This window comes from Schistocerca nitens, chromosome 3 (genome assembly GCF_023898315.1).
Source record: "Schistocerca nitens isolate TAMUIC-IGC-003100 chromosome 3, iqSchNite1.1, whole genome shotgun sequence".
NCBI classification, from domain to species: Eukaryota; Metazoa; Arthropoda; class Insecta; order Orthoptera; family Acrididae; genus Schistocerca; species Schistocerca nitens.
This window is the reverse complement of record NC_064616.1, coordinates 316,970,619-316,985,822: the sequence shown is the minus strand read 5'-3', so window position 1 is coordinate 316,985,822 and position 15,204 is coordinate 316,970,619. Positions and strand designations below refer to the sequence as shown.

Here is a 15,204-nt window from a genome sequence, read left to right as displayed (position 1 = left end):
ACATGTAGAGAGAAAATACACATATCAGTGGATTAAGCATCTCTTTAAGTTTCAATCTGCAATGCACACCATGCTGTAGTTGCACTAGTGGGGCAGGCATGTCAGAACATGTAGACAAATCACCCATTCCATATTGTCAGATTAAATTAGTTCATTCCTGCAGATAGACAACTCAATGAACTAAGAAATGAAATGTGTTTGTAACTGTGAATATGGACTACCATAGGTCATATAATGGAATGACAACAATGAAAATTTGTCCCAGAGTGGACTATAACCTGGATTTGCTGTTTACCATTTGGCTATCCAAGCAAAACCCACAGACAGACACAAACTTCCATATGTCGACAACCATGAGTCTACAACCTGTACTCATTCATCCATTATGTATTTTCCGATACAGGGGAAACATTCTACTTGAAAGTTGCTGGCCTGGTGTTGACAGATAAATACGATATTGCAGTGCCTGTTTTATTCTGAATTACAATGTGGTTTACAGCCATTATGAAAGATATGAAATGTATTCACAATTGCAAATATGGACTACTGTCAGCTGTATAATGGAATGACCACAACAAAAATTTGTGCTGGACCAGCACTTAGATTGCTTGTGGTAAGCGGGGTTTGAGTCCCAGTCCGATACAAATTTTCAGTGTCATCACTCCACTATACAGCTGACTGTAGTCCATATTCACAACTGTGAATACATGTCATGCCTTTCATAACAGCTGTAGCTGCTACGGTGCAGGTTCTTTCAGACATGCAAGCATGTCTGAATGAACTTTACATTGTAATTCAGGATAACACAGGTACTGCAATATCACAAATATCATAATATTGTATCATATGGCAATGAACTAAGTTCCAAAGCAGGCTGCTGTTGGACATTCCTCAGCAACTCATGTCAGTGACTTCAATGAACTGCACACACACTGCCTCAAAAATTTTTTGTTCTGAAGAATTATCATGGTTTGATAGTGCTGCTGCAATAATAATCTCTTATGCAATATAAATTGTAATGATAATGGCACATATATCAAGTTGTTACTCTTTTGATATTTGTCTGTTTTGTGTGCACTATATTTACTTTGCCTGTGTTTAGCACTGTGGTTATGTCATGACTATCCAGCTAGCGAAAATATGTACAACAAGATTTTACAGAGTTCTCATCTGGATATATGAGATTGTATTATCATCAGACATGATTGGTGGAATAATATGAACCGCTTTCTATATAAATACAATATTGTTTTATTAGTTACATCATGATACTTCTATTTCTTCTTGGTCGTGGTGAGTCCCAAATTATGTTTATGGATTATGAAACAGACACACAGACACATCATACCTTTCAAGAGCAAAAAGTTATCATGAACACTCTTCTTCACCAAACTGACTGTACCATTTCATAAAATTTGCAGTACTGTCAGTGACAATAACACAGTCAAAATTGCTTTATTTATTGTGAGATTAGCACTTCACAAGCTATTGTATAGTGTGTAATAACTGTTAGCTACGATTCTTACTTAATATAAACTTAATATAAACTGTATGTTCTCACAATCTCGTTAACTGAGCATTTCTGTCATACTCTTGCCCCATTCTAACCCCCTCCCACATACTGAGTATTTCTTACATTAGTCTTAGTCATTATGACTATAAGAATCAATGACAAATAAGAAATGCTCATAAATGGATCACAGAAATGCTTTATATACCATGTCATTCAAAGTAACCACAGTCTGCTATTTGTGAACATTACAGAAGACTGATACAGCCATTTTATCTTATGCTGCTCTAACTTCCCATACCATGATATTTCACCATTTTCACTGTCTATTGATTATCACAGATACTAAAACTTACCCTTAACTCTGTGAATCACTATAAATTGCTCATCTCAGGTTCTTTTTAGGTGCAAATTTGTTAGGCAATGACAAAAAATACTTTGAAGAGATACGAAGAAAGCTGTGAACATATGTGCAAACATTAAAAACAATGTAAGGGTTATTTTTTTAAGAAAGATGGTGAAAACAACTGTTCCTTTTGGTCATTTCACATAGATTGTATTCTGAGATGAACTTTTAGTGCAACCATCACTGTCATACTTTTGAATTTCTGAGAATTTTTGTTTATCCTTGGGCAGCTCATCTTTAAACCAACATGCCAGTATTTTCATAAAATCATGCAAGCCATCTGTAACGAATGTATAAATTCAAAACATTTTTTTTTAATAAATTAAACTAAAACGAAATTGAGGCTGGTTGCTACTCTGTGCTGTTGATATTCTGTAATCATGTTAACAGTCATGATACTCCAAAAATATGATTACTTGACAAACCACTTGACTAGGTGTTCTGAAAGGGGAACAACATGTTTAACAGAGAGGCTGAAGGCACAGAGTATCTCCATCTACATACATATACATATACATACATACATACATACACACACACATACATACATACATATATACATTGTATGCCATCGTATGGTGCATGCAGCAAGGTACCTCGTACCACTACTAGTTATTCTCTTTCCTGTTCCACTTGCAGATGGAGCAAAGGATAAGTAACTGCATGCATATCTCCATATTAGCCCTAATTTCTCTTACTTTGTCTTCATGGTCCTTATCAGAAATGTGCATTGGTGGCACCAGAATCATTCTACAGTCAGCCATAAATGATCATTCTCTAAATTTTCTCAATTAAGTTTTGTGAAAAGAATATTGTCTCAGATAAGATTTAGTTTTTGTTCCATAGACCCAAAAATGAGATGATTCTTGTGTGTGAGGAACATGTCAGGAAGTATAACACAAAAAACATGAAATATTTGAATATAATATTCACTACCCTGATCATTTGTCAGGAGATTGTCAAAATAGGTGACTACATTACAGTAAATTGGAACTGTTAATATTTACAGAATTAATACACTGTCACAATGAAACTTAGTTATGCACTTTTAATAAATTTATCATACACAAAATACCTAAACCTGACTGTTGTGACCAGGTGCTGTCAAAACTGAAATCTAACAAACACTTTTACGTAAGCTGGTCTAACAGTCTTTGTTAATTTCTTCATCCTTAGAGTAGGAGGCATTGCTATGAAAAAGTCTTTCAAACTCTTCAAACTGTGCTTTATCTGAAACCAAGTTTTTAATGGCTGCTGGAAATTTATTGAAAATGTGTGTTCCTGATTACTGGACCCCTTTTTCGAGCAAGGTAAGTGATTTTATGTCTTTATGTAGATTGTTCTTATTCCTACCATTGATACTGTGTATTCAGCTCTTGGTTGGAAACAGACGTATATTACTTGTAACAAATATCATACAAAGTTCCTTGAACATGTTTCTACACGGTGTTGTTGAATTTACATGGGAAATGATTCTTATTACACACTTTTGCATGCTAAAACCTTTTGCTTGGTTTGGTGAGTTACCACAAAATATGTCCCCGTATGACAAAATAGAATGAAAGTATGCAAAGTACTCAAGTTGTTTTTATATTTAGATCTCCTACATCTAACACCATTCTCACTGCAAATAGAAACTTGTTTAGGTGCTTCAGCAGTTGTTTGGTATGCCCGTCCCAACTGAATTTACTGTAGAGTTGTCACCCAAGAAATTTAACACAACCTCTTCCATCTGCATGTCTTCATATGTTATACACATGCTGGAAGGATATCTCTTACAGGTTATGAAATGCATATAGAGGGTCTTTTCAAAGTTTAATGAAAGTGAATTAGCTTTTAACCATTCATTAACGTCAGGGAAAATTTGTTAATCAGCCATTTCTAAATCTGTACTTGACTTGCTACTTGTTGAAATGTTTGTATCATTTGCAAACAAAACAAACTTGGCATCTAGCAATGTAACAGACGAGAGGGCATTAATGTACACAAGAAAAGCGACGGACCCAAGATGGAACCTTGAGGAACACCACATGTAATTAGTTCCCAATCAGATGAAGACTGACTGCTTACTGCACAGGTATTTCACAACGAGACCCTTTGTTTTCTGTTAGATAAGACTCAAACCATTTATCAGCACTGCCAGCGACACCATAATATTCCAATTTACTTAAGAGAATGTTGTGATTTACATAGTCAAAGGCTTTTGACAGATCACAGAAAACGCAAGCAGCCTCTAATTTGTTATCTAATGAATTAAGTACATTCTCACTGTACATGTAAATAGCTTTCTCTATATCAGAACCCTTAAGAGACCCAGACTGTGACTTGGGCAATATATTGTTTGCAGGCAGGTGCTTGAGGAGATGCTTGAACACAACCTTTGCAAATATTTGAAAAAGCCAGCAAAAGTGAAATTGGTCGATAGTTTGATGGTATCTCTTTATCCTCCTCCCTGTAAAGAGGCTTAACTTCAGCATATTGTAACCAGTCTGGAAATGTTCTGCTGATAAGAGACTGATTACACAAGTACCTTTAAGACAGAACTCAACTCACAGGAGTACTGAACTCGACTCGCATGAGAACTCTTCGATTAACTACATTGATACGTTATTATAACCACTTCAATACTTGGATTTTAATGAATTTACGATGGATGCTACTCCTTCAGGAGTTTTGAGCGCCATTTCCATTTTACTGAAGTTATTCATAAAGACTGACCTCAGATACTCTATTGCACTTTTTACCAAACCTGATAACTCCAAGCTATCAGTAACAGAAACAAAGTACTTTTTAAGAGGTTTGCAACTCTACATCCACTTGTTACCAAGGTCTCCTTTATTTTTAGAGCTATCATCAGTTCCTCTTCCTTTTTGGCCCCATCTGCCTCTGTCTGCACTATATCCCATACTGTTTTTATTTTGTTGCCTGATGTATTTCTCTTTTTGTCATAATAATGCTGCTTTGATTTTTGGATTACTTGCTTCAATATTTTGCAGTATTCCTTCTAATGCTAATATCAGAGCCGTTCCTAGGCAGTAGATACAGTCTCCTTTTTGTCCCACATCCTATCTTTATTCCTTGTGTAATCCACGGTTTTTTAGGCTTGTATTTGATTTGAGTTGCCTTTAAGGGAAAACAGTTTTCATAGGTGGAAGTAGCTTTATTAATGAATGCTTTGTATTATCCATTTGAGTCAGGAGTGTTGTAAACATCTATCTAGTTCATGTCTTTGAGCAATCTCTTAAAATTCTCAATTTCTGAATGATTTATTATCCTCCTGTGCTAAGATTTAATAGACTTTATATCCTGAAAAAATTCAACATTTAACACAAGATGTTGCATGTCACGATCAGATAGCCCATTTACTATTGGTTTTGTGATACTTTTTTTTCCTCCCTCCAGAGAGTACTATTTCAGTTCATGAAGCGTCTCTCTAATACTTTATTGTAGATCCAACCCCAGTAACAAAACTAGAAGCCGCTGTACAGTGTTAGATGGTGGGTATTATTGATTACCCATCCATCCCAATGTCCCACTCCGATCGAGTAAAAAAATGGATGTCTATATACATCCATATATACCAAATCCAGCGTTATATTTCTAGGACAAATAGGTTTTCTTTGCAAGAGATTTTTTCCCGTTACATGTGCGAATGTACAACACTTTCACAAACGAGGAATACGCCGACATCCACCTCACCTACGGGCTTGCAGAGGGAAGAGCTGACGTTGCAAGGCAACTGTATCACGAGAGGTTTCCTAGCCGGCGCCTTCCATCCGCAAAAACGTTTTACTCTGTGGACAGGCGCTTGAGGGAGTCTGGTGCATGTGTAACACCTCCAGGATTTAGTGGTCGTGGCCGACAGTCGACGTACAGTGCGGATGACGAAGAAAAAGTGTTACAAACTGTTGCGGAGGACCGAACAACTGCGGTCGGAATGTCACAATCTACAGTTACGCGAGTACTCCATAGAAACCATTACCATCCCTTTCGCATGCAGAAGGTACAGGCATTATTGCCTGAAGACTACCAGAGGAGGCTTGACTTCTGCAACTTTATCCTACGGCGTCAGACCCACGACCAGCATTTTTCACGAACAATACTGTTCACCGACGAAGCCTATTTCACGAAGGAGGGTATGGTGAATTCGCATAATTGGCACGAGTGGGCGGAAGAAAACCCCCACAGCACAGTGATACGAGGGTACCAACAACGATGCGGTGTCAATATCTGGTGTGGTATTATTGATCACCATCTCATAGGGCCACATGTGCTGCCACAAAGGCTTACGGGAGAGCGGTATCTGCGTTTCCTGGATCTACATTACCGGAATTGTTGGAAGACGTTAGTTTGGACTCTCGTATGAACCTGTGGTACATGCATAATGGTGCACCCGCTCACTTCAGCGGCACAGTGCGACAATGCCTTCCCTTCGAAATGGATCGGTCGTGGAGGCTCTGTAGCATGGCCACCAAGATCGCCAGACCTGAATCCACTGGATTTCTGTTTCTGGTGCCATCTGAAATCTGTGATTTATGAAGGAGAGCTTGTTGATGTCAACACTCTTCAACGCAGAATACAATATGCCTGTGATATTACGCAGAGAGATACAGACATGTTGGATCGTGTTCAGCAATCCTTCCTGCGAAGAGTTCAACTTTGCCACACACATCGTGGCCGTCACTTCTAACAGTACTTATAAATCGCCACTGCTGCTTCTGGTCATGTGTTTCTATGTTAGTTTCGAGTTGTACAGCTGTACTGTATTCGTTTGTATAAACTGTCACATACCTGTGTAGTTGTATTCTGTATTCTACATCTATGTACTCGTTTCTTAAAACTAAGTCTGGGACACAAAAACCAAATAATAAAACATGCATGTACAGTAGTGCAGCCCCTCCTCACGTTCCTTTCCCTATGCCAACTAGCTACGGTACATAATACCGGACAGCGTAACCGGTACGAGACAGATGTGGGCGCTGTCATTACTCGCAGTGTCACGCATACCGTCGTTTGACGCCGCATGCCTCGCCTTCTCGTGAGCGGCTAGACTACCTACAACACTCGCGTGTTGTGCCCTGTTGCCGATCTGTCCCCTTGGTCAATGTCGGCGCACAGTAACACCCAAAAGTTCACTTCATATTTCCAGATTTTATCATTCAGTTGCATTGTCATTTATTGACATAGGAACATCCGAAAAACGAATTTATGTTTGTAGCTCAGTGTGTGACAATTTTGCACGACATATTTTTCCTCATTTATGACTCACTCTGTATAGGTATGAAAGGAGGTCGCTACACTTTCAGCTACCTAGTTTCGCCTACTTATCAAGGTTATGCAATTACATTTCCCCTCCCCCCATCCGAAAAATATGCACGTGAATCATTGTAAATGGGAAATGTCTTCGGATTTTTGGCAGATTAGCGAATAAGACTAGCAAATATTCTCATACAAAATCTTCATTAATTTCTGTATGTAGATATATGTCCAGAAAAAACCCCTTTCTTTATGTTTGTTGGGTGTCGTTTTAATAATGTCAAGCTTAATTTTTAGCTTGTGACTTTAACCATTAGGTCTGATCCTTCCTGAAGTTCGTCTAGGTGAGAGCATTTGGGGATCTTAATTTTACGGAACACTGGACAGTGTTCTCCACAATACCATCAAATATATTCCCACAAACAATGTTGTTCTGCAAGTGTTAAAGTAAAGAACCAATGTGTCGAACATTCCCTATTAAGGAAATCACTCCCCTAAATACAGTTAATGTGTTACACGCGTGAAAAAGAAAACTGGAAATGGGGGACATCGACGTCAAGAAACGAGTATTGGAGGGTATGGCGAAGACAACCGCCATGAAGGATGAACATAAACTGCAAGTGGAAAAAGAAGTAGCTACGGTATTGCAGATGTGCCAACAATGTTTACATATGGCTTGAAATACAGCGTATGGAGAAATTTGGGTACGACTGGGGAATACAAAGTACTATTTGTATTTCCAGTACATCGGTCAAGTGTTGGAATGCAGGCTGAAATCACAGAATCGAGAATGTTTGCTACATTAAAAACTACACGATTTTTTAAATATGAATCTCGATTCCCATCTGGACTGGCTTAAAACATGGTTATATTATATCTAAATCTGTCGAAATGAATGTTGCGCTCCTAGCAGCAGAACAGCCATTTGCGAAGTTTAAGACCGATGGAGTACCTACATTTAATGGACACTCGTTTGCAAAAGTTGTAAACTTTACGTCCTATACAGAAATTCCGCAAGAATGTGTAGAAGAAGAGCTGTTGGTGCACACGCAGGAAGATGTGGGGCGCTGTAACAAGTGTCATGGAGAAAATAAGAGGTAATATCAAAATTCCCAAATGCTCTCATCTACAAGAACTGCAAGATGGTACAGATCTAGTGGTTAAAGCCATAAGGGAGGGAGTTTAGCGGAGAAAAAATCGATATGTATTAGAATTTGAAAACATGCCTTCCTTGACCATGTCGAACTACTGACTGGAGAAAAAATATCTAATTCAGAGGTGGATTTCAGTTATAAGTTAAAAATTAAGGTAGATGTTACTAAAACTACACCCAACAAATATAAAGAAAGAGTTGTTTTCTCTGTGTAAATGTACAAGCAGTGATTAATAAAGATTATGTACGAGAATATTTGCTTGTCTTATTCGCTAATCCGTCAAAACTCCGAAGGTATTTCACATTTACAATGATTACTTGCACGTATTTTGAATGTGGGGAGTGTGCAGTTAGATGACCTTGAAAAGTAGCCCAAACTAGGTAGCTGAAAGCGTAGCGACCCCCTTTTCACACCTATATGAGGCCCTTGTCAGATGTTACCCCGACAGACCCATTTGTAGTTAAATGGTATGCACCAGTGGACAGTAACGTCGATTCGACAGCTCAGCTCTACATAGTCCAGTCATGTGAGCTCACATCTGTTCGCATTTATGTGCCCAATCCGCGAAGCAAAAGTATCATGTGGATGCTTCTAGGATGGTAGAGGTTGGCATACTTCATTCGAATATGTAACAGGGAAAAAAATCTCTAGTAAAGACGACCTATTTTTCCCATGAGACTGGATGAGGGTATATATGGAAGTATATAGACAATTGAAAACATGCGCGAAAAAATGGGCTAACCCTCAAATGTAAAAGCTTAGAGATAAGTGTTGCCATCTGTTTCTGGGTACGAAAACTATCATAATTGACACTGGTCTCACCCCTTAAGTGATATTTAAGGTGAGACAAATCTCAATTTTGATAGTTCAGGTACTCAACAACAGATGGCAACACTTACCTCTAAGTTTTTACATTTGAGGGTTAGCCTGTTTTTCTGTGCATGTCTTCAATTGCTTTTTTATTCCATCTGGGCATGAGATTAGTATGGAACAGTAATCGATAGTAATGGTGCGATGTACCCTCCTTCACGCACTGTACAGCGGCTTGCGACGTGTTTGTTTTATATGTAGAATATTCGTAGGTGGTAAGTTGTGTGTGTGCAGGTGCGGATGACTGATGATGGGGGTTGGTAGTTAACCTGAACGTACCAAAATCTACTGCACATTAATAGGACTAGTAATCCAATATGCTGTCATCGAAAGTGTTAACTGCGGTAAAATACCTAGCAGTAAACATCTGGAGCGAGCTGAAGAAGAATGCATATGTCGGGTCCAGATTTATTTGCTGGAATCTCGAAGAAAACAACCCAACCTCTAAGAACTGACAAGTTGGTGAGCTAAGGCAGACGAATATGTCAGCCTCAAATTCATTTGCATGGAGTTTTAAGTGGAGATGTAATTCACCAACTAAGATGTGACAGTGTAGGAGGGGAATTACCGTAAATCCTGTCGGTATGTCACCTAGAGACTGTGGCACTACAACTCAGATCGCGGTGTAAGAGGTACTAAGATGAGTGCTGTTGCTCGACGAAACGTTGACATTGATTTGGTCTGGCTTGTACTTGTCGGTTAATTAGCTCTCGATGTACGATGGTTGGATAAGCATGTGAGTACTTGATTTGATTCTAAATAAATAACTATCGCTACACATATGAATGCTACCCATATTGATATACACGGCTCTCAATGGAATACAGTGTTGTGGTCGGTCTACTATATAATAGCACCTGGGGGTAATTACGAGCAATGTTATGATGAAGTCTCGAATCTGCCTGTATTCTTGCAGTGGCTCTGAATTATGCGTGGAAGTGTGAGGCCGTTGCTCTACTGTAATTAATTCAATGGATAGAGTATTGGAAGCTCTCTCATACTGTTAGATTATTATGGAGGTATGCTTCAATTGAAAAATAAAAAAAGTGATGTATTTCTCATAAAACATTATTCTGTCAACGAAGACTGACACCGTTACATTGTCATATTTCTAGCATAGTAATCATATGAATACGATAAAGGAGACTAAGACACGTAGAAGGGGATATTTATAGACAATCACTCGATATCGATGAACTGTAGGTGTTACGCGCCTGAATTTCTTTGCACAGTCCTAGTATACTCTTCATGGTCGTGAATTTCTTCCTGTAGGTTAGTGTGCTATTTTTCCATTGTCATAGGTCCCCACTAAGTCAATGAAGGGTGGAGGACTAGAGAGCCTTCTAACTACTGGAACAGTGCTGTCAGAAAGCGATGGGATTTCGAGACAATTAGCAGGAGTCTGTGACTTGGTAGGGGACATATCCTGCTTGTCAAGTGGATTCAAGTGTTATATATCGAAGACTGGAAGATTTTCGAGAGTAGGGCAGGTAAGAGGTACTTTGATGGAAGGGGAGTTGAGAGGCAGCTCTATACTGCTTCTCCGAAGTGTTGTGGGCAAAGATTTTACAACCTCTCACACACGTCTCGCGAGGTGACTGCAGTGAGAAAATTATGGAGTAATACGAAAGTTTTTACCGAGAGGCAATCAGCAGCGGATGTTTCGTATTTTATTTTCTCCATAAATAAGAAAGAACATTCTTCTGTGAATTTTGTTTGCCTATAAATGAGTGGGCTGACATCTTATTAGGTAGACTAAATTTACATCTACATTTATATGCATACTTCACAAGCCACAATACGGTGCATGGCAAAGGGTACCCTGTACCACTACTAGTCATTTCCATTCTTATTCCACTCGCAGACAGAGCGAGGGAAAAAAACGACTGTCTGTATACCTCCGTATCAGCCCTAAATTCTTGTATCTTATCTTTGTGGTCATTATGCGAAATGTATGTTGACTGCAGAAGAATCCTTCTGCTGTCAGTTTCAAATACCAGTTCTCTAAATATTCTCAATAATGTTTCTCAAAAAGAACATCCCATTCACTCCAGGGTTTTCCATTTGAATTCTTAAAGCATCCAGTCAATAATTTGGCAGAAACTAATAGGAATGCTTCCAGAGGACTGTATTCTGACGGAAACCCAGGTTTACACGTTAATACAAGTTTGGGATGGGTTGGTCAGCAGACAGGTATTTTGCTGTTATTCACTGGGTCGCCCTTTCCAGCATATCTCGAAAACAGGTTTCAGAATGTTTAGGTTTACAAGTGTGTGAGGATGAAATCATATTGTTCAACATTCCCGTATTTAACTCTGCGACGTTTAAGCGCCCAGTCTCCACACAAAGGTGAAGAACCATAACAAAATTTTAGCAAGTATTTACTAATGGGATAACAAATGCACATCCCATAACAAATGATGAAATAACGACATGTCCTTCCCACCGGCAGCTCGGCATAAACTGAGCGTTTCTCGCCAGTTTCCATGCTGGGAGCTGGAGGTGGGGGAGGGGGTGGGAAGGGGAGGCAGGACAACCCCTGTCATTCTAATTTCAAACTCCATCTTGCTGCAGTATTTTGAACTAGTCTCTCACCAATTTACAGGCAGGGGAAAACTCTGGTCAGCAGGTTCAGACACATGAGATGTCGTCCTCCCACAGAACGCAGGTGAAACAGCAACCAGTTCATCTTCTTCCAGAAATGTCTTCGCCAGTATTCACCAGTCCTTGCTGGAAAACCAGTTGTCAGCTTCATCAACGCTGGTGCATAATCCCTTGGGGATGGGTATTTTTCACAAGGTCCACATGCTAGGAATGTCTTTGATGCAACCGTTACAAGCTGACAGGCCACATCAAAGTGAGACCTATACAATGGCCACAAGATATGACAACAAAGGCAGGTCACTGTCGCTCTGCGGACGAAGAACAAAGGCCCTTGCAAGCTGGCATATGGTTGATGTAGCCCCTTTACTACTCTACTCTCGGTTGATAGGGGACATTCTGAGACATTAAGGGATCACAAATCTATTATTGGAAAGGCGTGGGGTTGGGGATAAAAACAGTAAAGGGAGACCAGGAGACGCATATGTTAAGCAGATTCAGAAGGGTGTAGATTGCAGTAGTTGTTCGGAGATGATGAGCCTTGCACAGGATGGAACAGCATGGAGAGCTGCATCAAAACAGTCTTTGGATTGAAGACGATGACGACGACGACGACGACAGCAGCAAAATTGCGATATTCTAAATGTAGAATGGGGACTTTCTCGACTGTTATGAGAAGCTCAGTGACCTCTGGCACATGTGATTTCCCCCCGATTTACGAGGAGAACCTAGTCCTAAGTTTTTTTAATTATCACATCGAAAAAATAAAACTGATATCGTAAGCTTAGCTGGTGTTAGTCTTCCTTTATAAATTCACCACCATAGCAACACATTTTGCCCAATGCCAGATGACTTGGTGGAGACTGTCGTTGTAGACGTCTATATTTTGGTTGTGCAGGAAATGTTGCACCCCGAAAAATCACATTTTCGTCATTCTGGAAATGCTTACCACGCAATGGTTTCTTCATTTGAGGCAGTGAGGGCCACATCAACAGAACACCGGGGAGAGAGGAAGGCACAATTTGGTAGCCGAAAGATGCAGATGTGACTGTCCTGTGTAGCATTAGCTGAGGCATTGTCATGGAGCAAAAACAGCCCATCAAACCGCTTCCTGCGACACTTCCTCTTGACAGCCTCCCGTAACGTAGCCTACAGCTACATTTACATCTGTTCTCTGTGAACCACTGTGAAGTGCATGGCAGAGGGTACGTCTCACTGTACCAGTTATTTGGGCTTTTTCCCGTCCCATTCACGTATGGAGCGCGGGAATAATGACTGTTTAAATGCCTCTGTGCGTGCTGTAATTAATATAATCTTATCCTCACGATCCGTATGAGAACGATACATTGGGAGTTGTGTATTCCCATAGTCATAACGTTCATGATAATACTAAAAATTTTAAAACAAAATTTTACTCTAACGTAAATGAAACGCCCGAAGTCGGCTTATACACGGAGGTGCAAGTAAATAAACGTGAAAATTGCACGGATTTTGCCACTTAACTGACTTTGTGTCCCCTGTTACACTAGCGTGGCAAAGAAGAACACTGCAGCTGCTGTGCATCACACAAGAACCACGTGAAATGTCACAGCACAACAGACGCACATCCGCATGGGGTGTCTAGCATTCGCTAAATACGCAACAGAATCTGCGGCATACTCCTGTGACGGTTTGACACTTACGAGCATAACCCGTTAGCATCACACCATAGCAGTTCCAAAAAAACATTCAGCGTCGCCTTGCGAGAGGTTGCTTGGGTTCTCGCCTTTTCAGTGGTGGTGAATACACATGTTTCCACTGCTTTCCTTTCTTTCGAGGTCATAGAGATACATCGAGTACTAGTCCATTTTGATCAGGGGGCTAATCGAATCATCTGGACCGGCCTGACATAGCTGCAACGCTTCCTCTGTCGCCTCGATTCGGCAGACTTTTTAAATAGGTATGACCAGTTGTGAAAGCAAGTGGGCGGCGACCTCTATCATGACCAAAATGTGGTGCAATATGTTGAAAACTGATCGCGACTGATTTTAACTTTTTCCACTGTCGAGTAGATTGTTATACGCTGGTCTTGGAGCGCCAGTGCGTCTACTTATCTTGCGATTCCTGGTCCTTGACAGAGACAAGACGTGCCACTTTGTTCTTCGCCATTCTAACTTATTTCACCACATTGGGAGCATATGTGCCACCTAACCAGTGTTTTACATGATGGTGCATTGTTGCAGTTCACTTTCACTAACTCAGCATGGGCTGTTGCTGCAGCAGAATAAAAAAAAAATTCTGATGTCAAATTTTCGGTTCAGATTAATATAGGAAATGAGATAACTTGCTGTGACAATCTGAGCTCTTGCCATTTATACAGTGTATGTCACGGACACACCGACGAATTGTTATGGGCGATCGATCACACAGAGATGATCACTTTTTTTGTTAAGAATATATCCTTTTTGATCCGTCGTTAGTAAGTTCAGATCAGGAGTGAGGCTTATTGGTCAATAGGTCATGGCAAGCAATGGGCCGTTCCAAACTGACAACTGTTGCTTCTTGAACCCCGCACCCCACCCACCAACCCCCCTCAGTGTAGCTTGCCAGCTGTTGTTTACATATAAGGTTACGTATGCAAGACGGGGCACGAATCGTTTGAGCTCACGAGATGATTATGTGGTGTGAGGCGACAGGCAATGGCAGAGTCGCACATCGTATCTACGAAAATCCGTTCCCTAACAAGAGACAGCCACTCTACCGACCTTTTCGGGAAATAGTAGAATATTGCTTGCTTGTACAATGTGAAGTGTCGTGACAGAGACGTCCAGTAATATATCATCAGCCAGGAGGGGTGATGTGGGCACTTGCCACTTCTCCGTTTGGTGTGTGTTACAGCAGTTAGTGCAGAAGTTCCTTTATCAAAATTCTAATGATGCTGGTTTCCACATAAATGTGCAACTACATGCTACATGAATATCTTTAGATTCTTCCCGTAATACTGGTTCCTGAAACTTGAGAAGTAGGCTTCCGCGGAATAATTGATGCCTATCTTCAAGCTTCTGCCAAATTAGATTTTTAGGCATTTGCGTGACGTTCTTCTACGAGTTAAAGCAACTCTGACCGTCAATTCATACTGCCGTTCTTTGTATACACACAATGACTCCCTTTATTCCTATTTGGTATGGGTCCTACACACTTCAGCAGTAGTGTAATACTGGACGCAGAAGTTACGAAAAAGGTTCTGAAAGTGGGCGATATAGCCCGGAATTGGTCATGAAGTAGTAGTAGTAGTAGTAGTAGTAGTAGTAGTACGTAAACGTAAACGTAAACGCCGTCTACAGGCCGCAAGCGACCCATCGGGACCATCCGACCGCCGTATCATCCTCAGGTGAGGATGCGGATAGGAGGGGCATGGGGTCAGCACA

General features: G+C 40.3%; 1 protein-coding gene across 1 annotated transcript in view; it reads right to left on the bottom strand.

Annotated features, from left to right (window-relative positions):
- The window catches only part of LOC126249208 (popeye domain-containing 2-like), a 775,033-nt gene that overhangs the window by 142,961 nt on the left and 616,868 nt on the right, over positions 1-15,204 (bottom strand). The window lies entirely within an intron of this gene.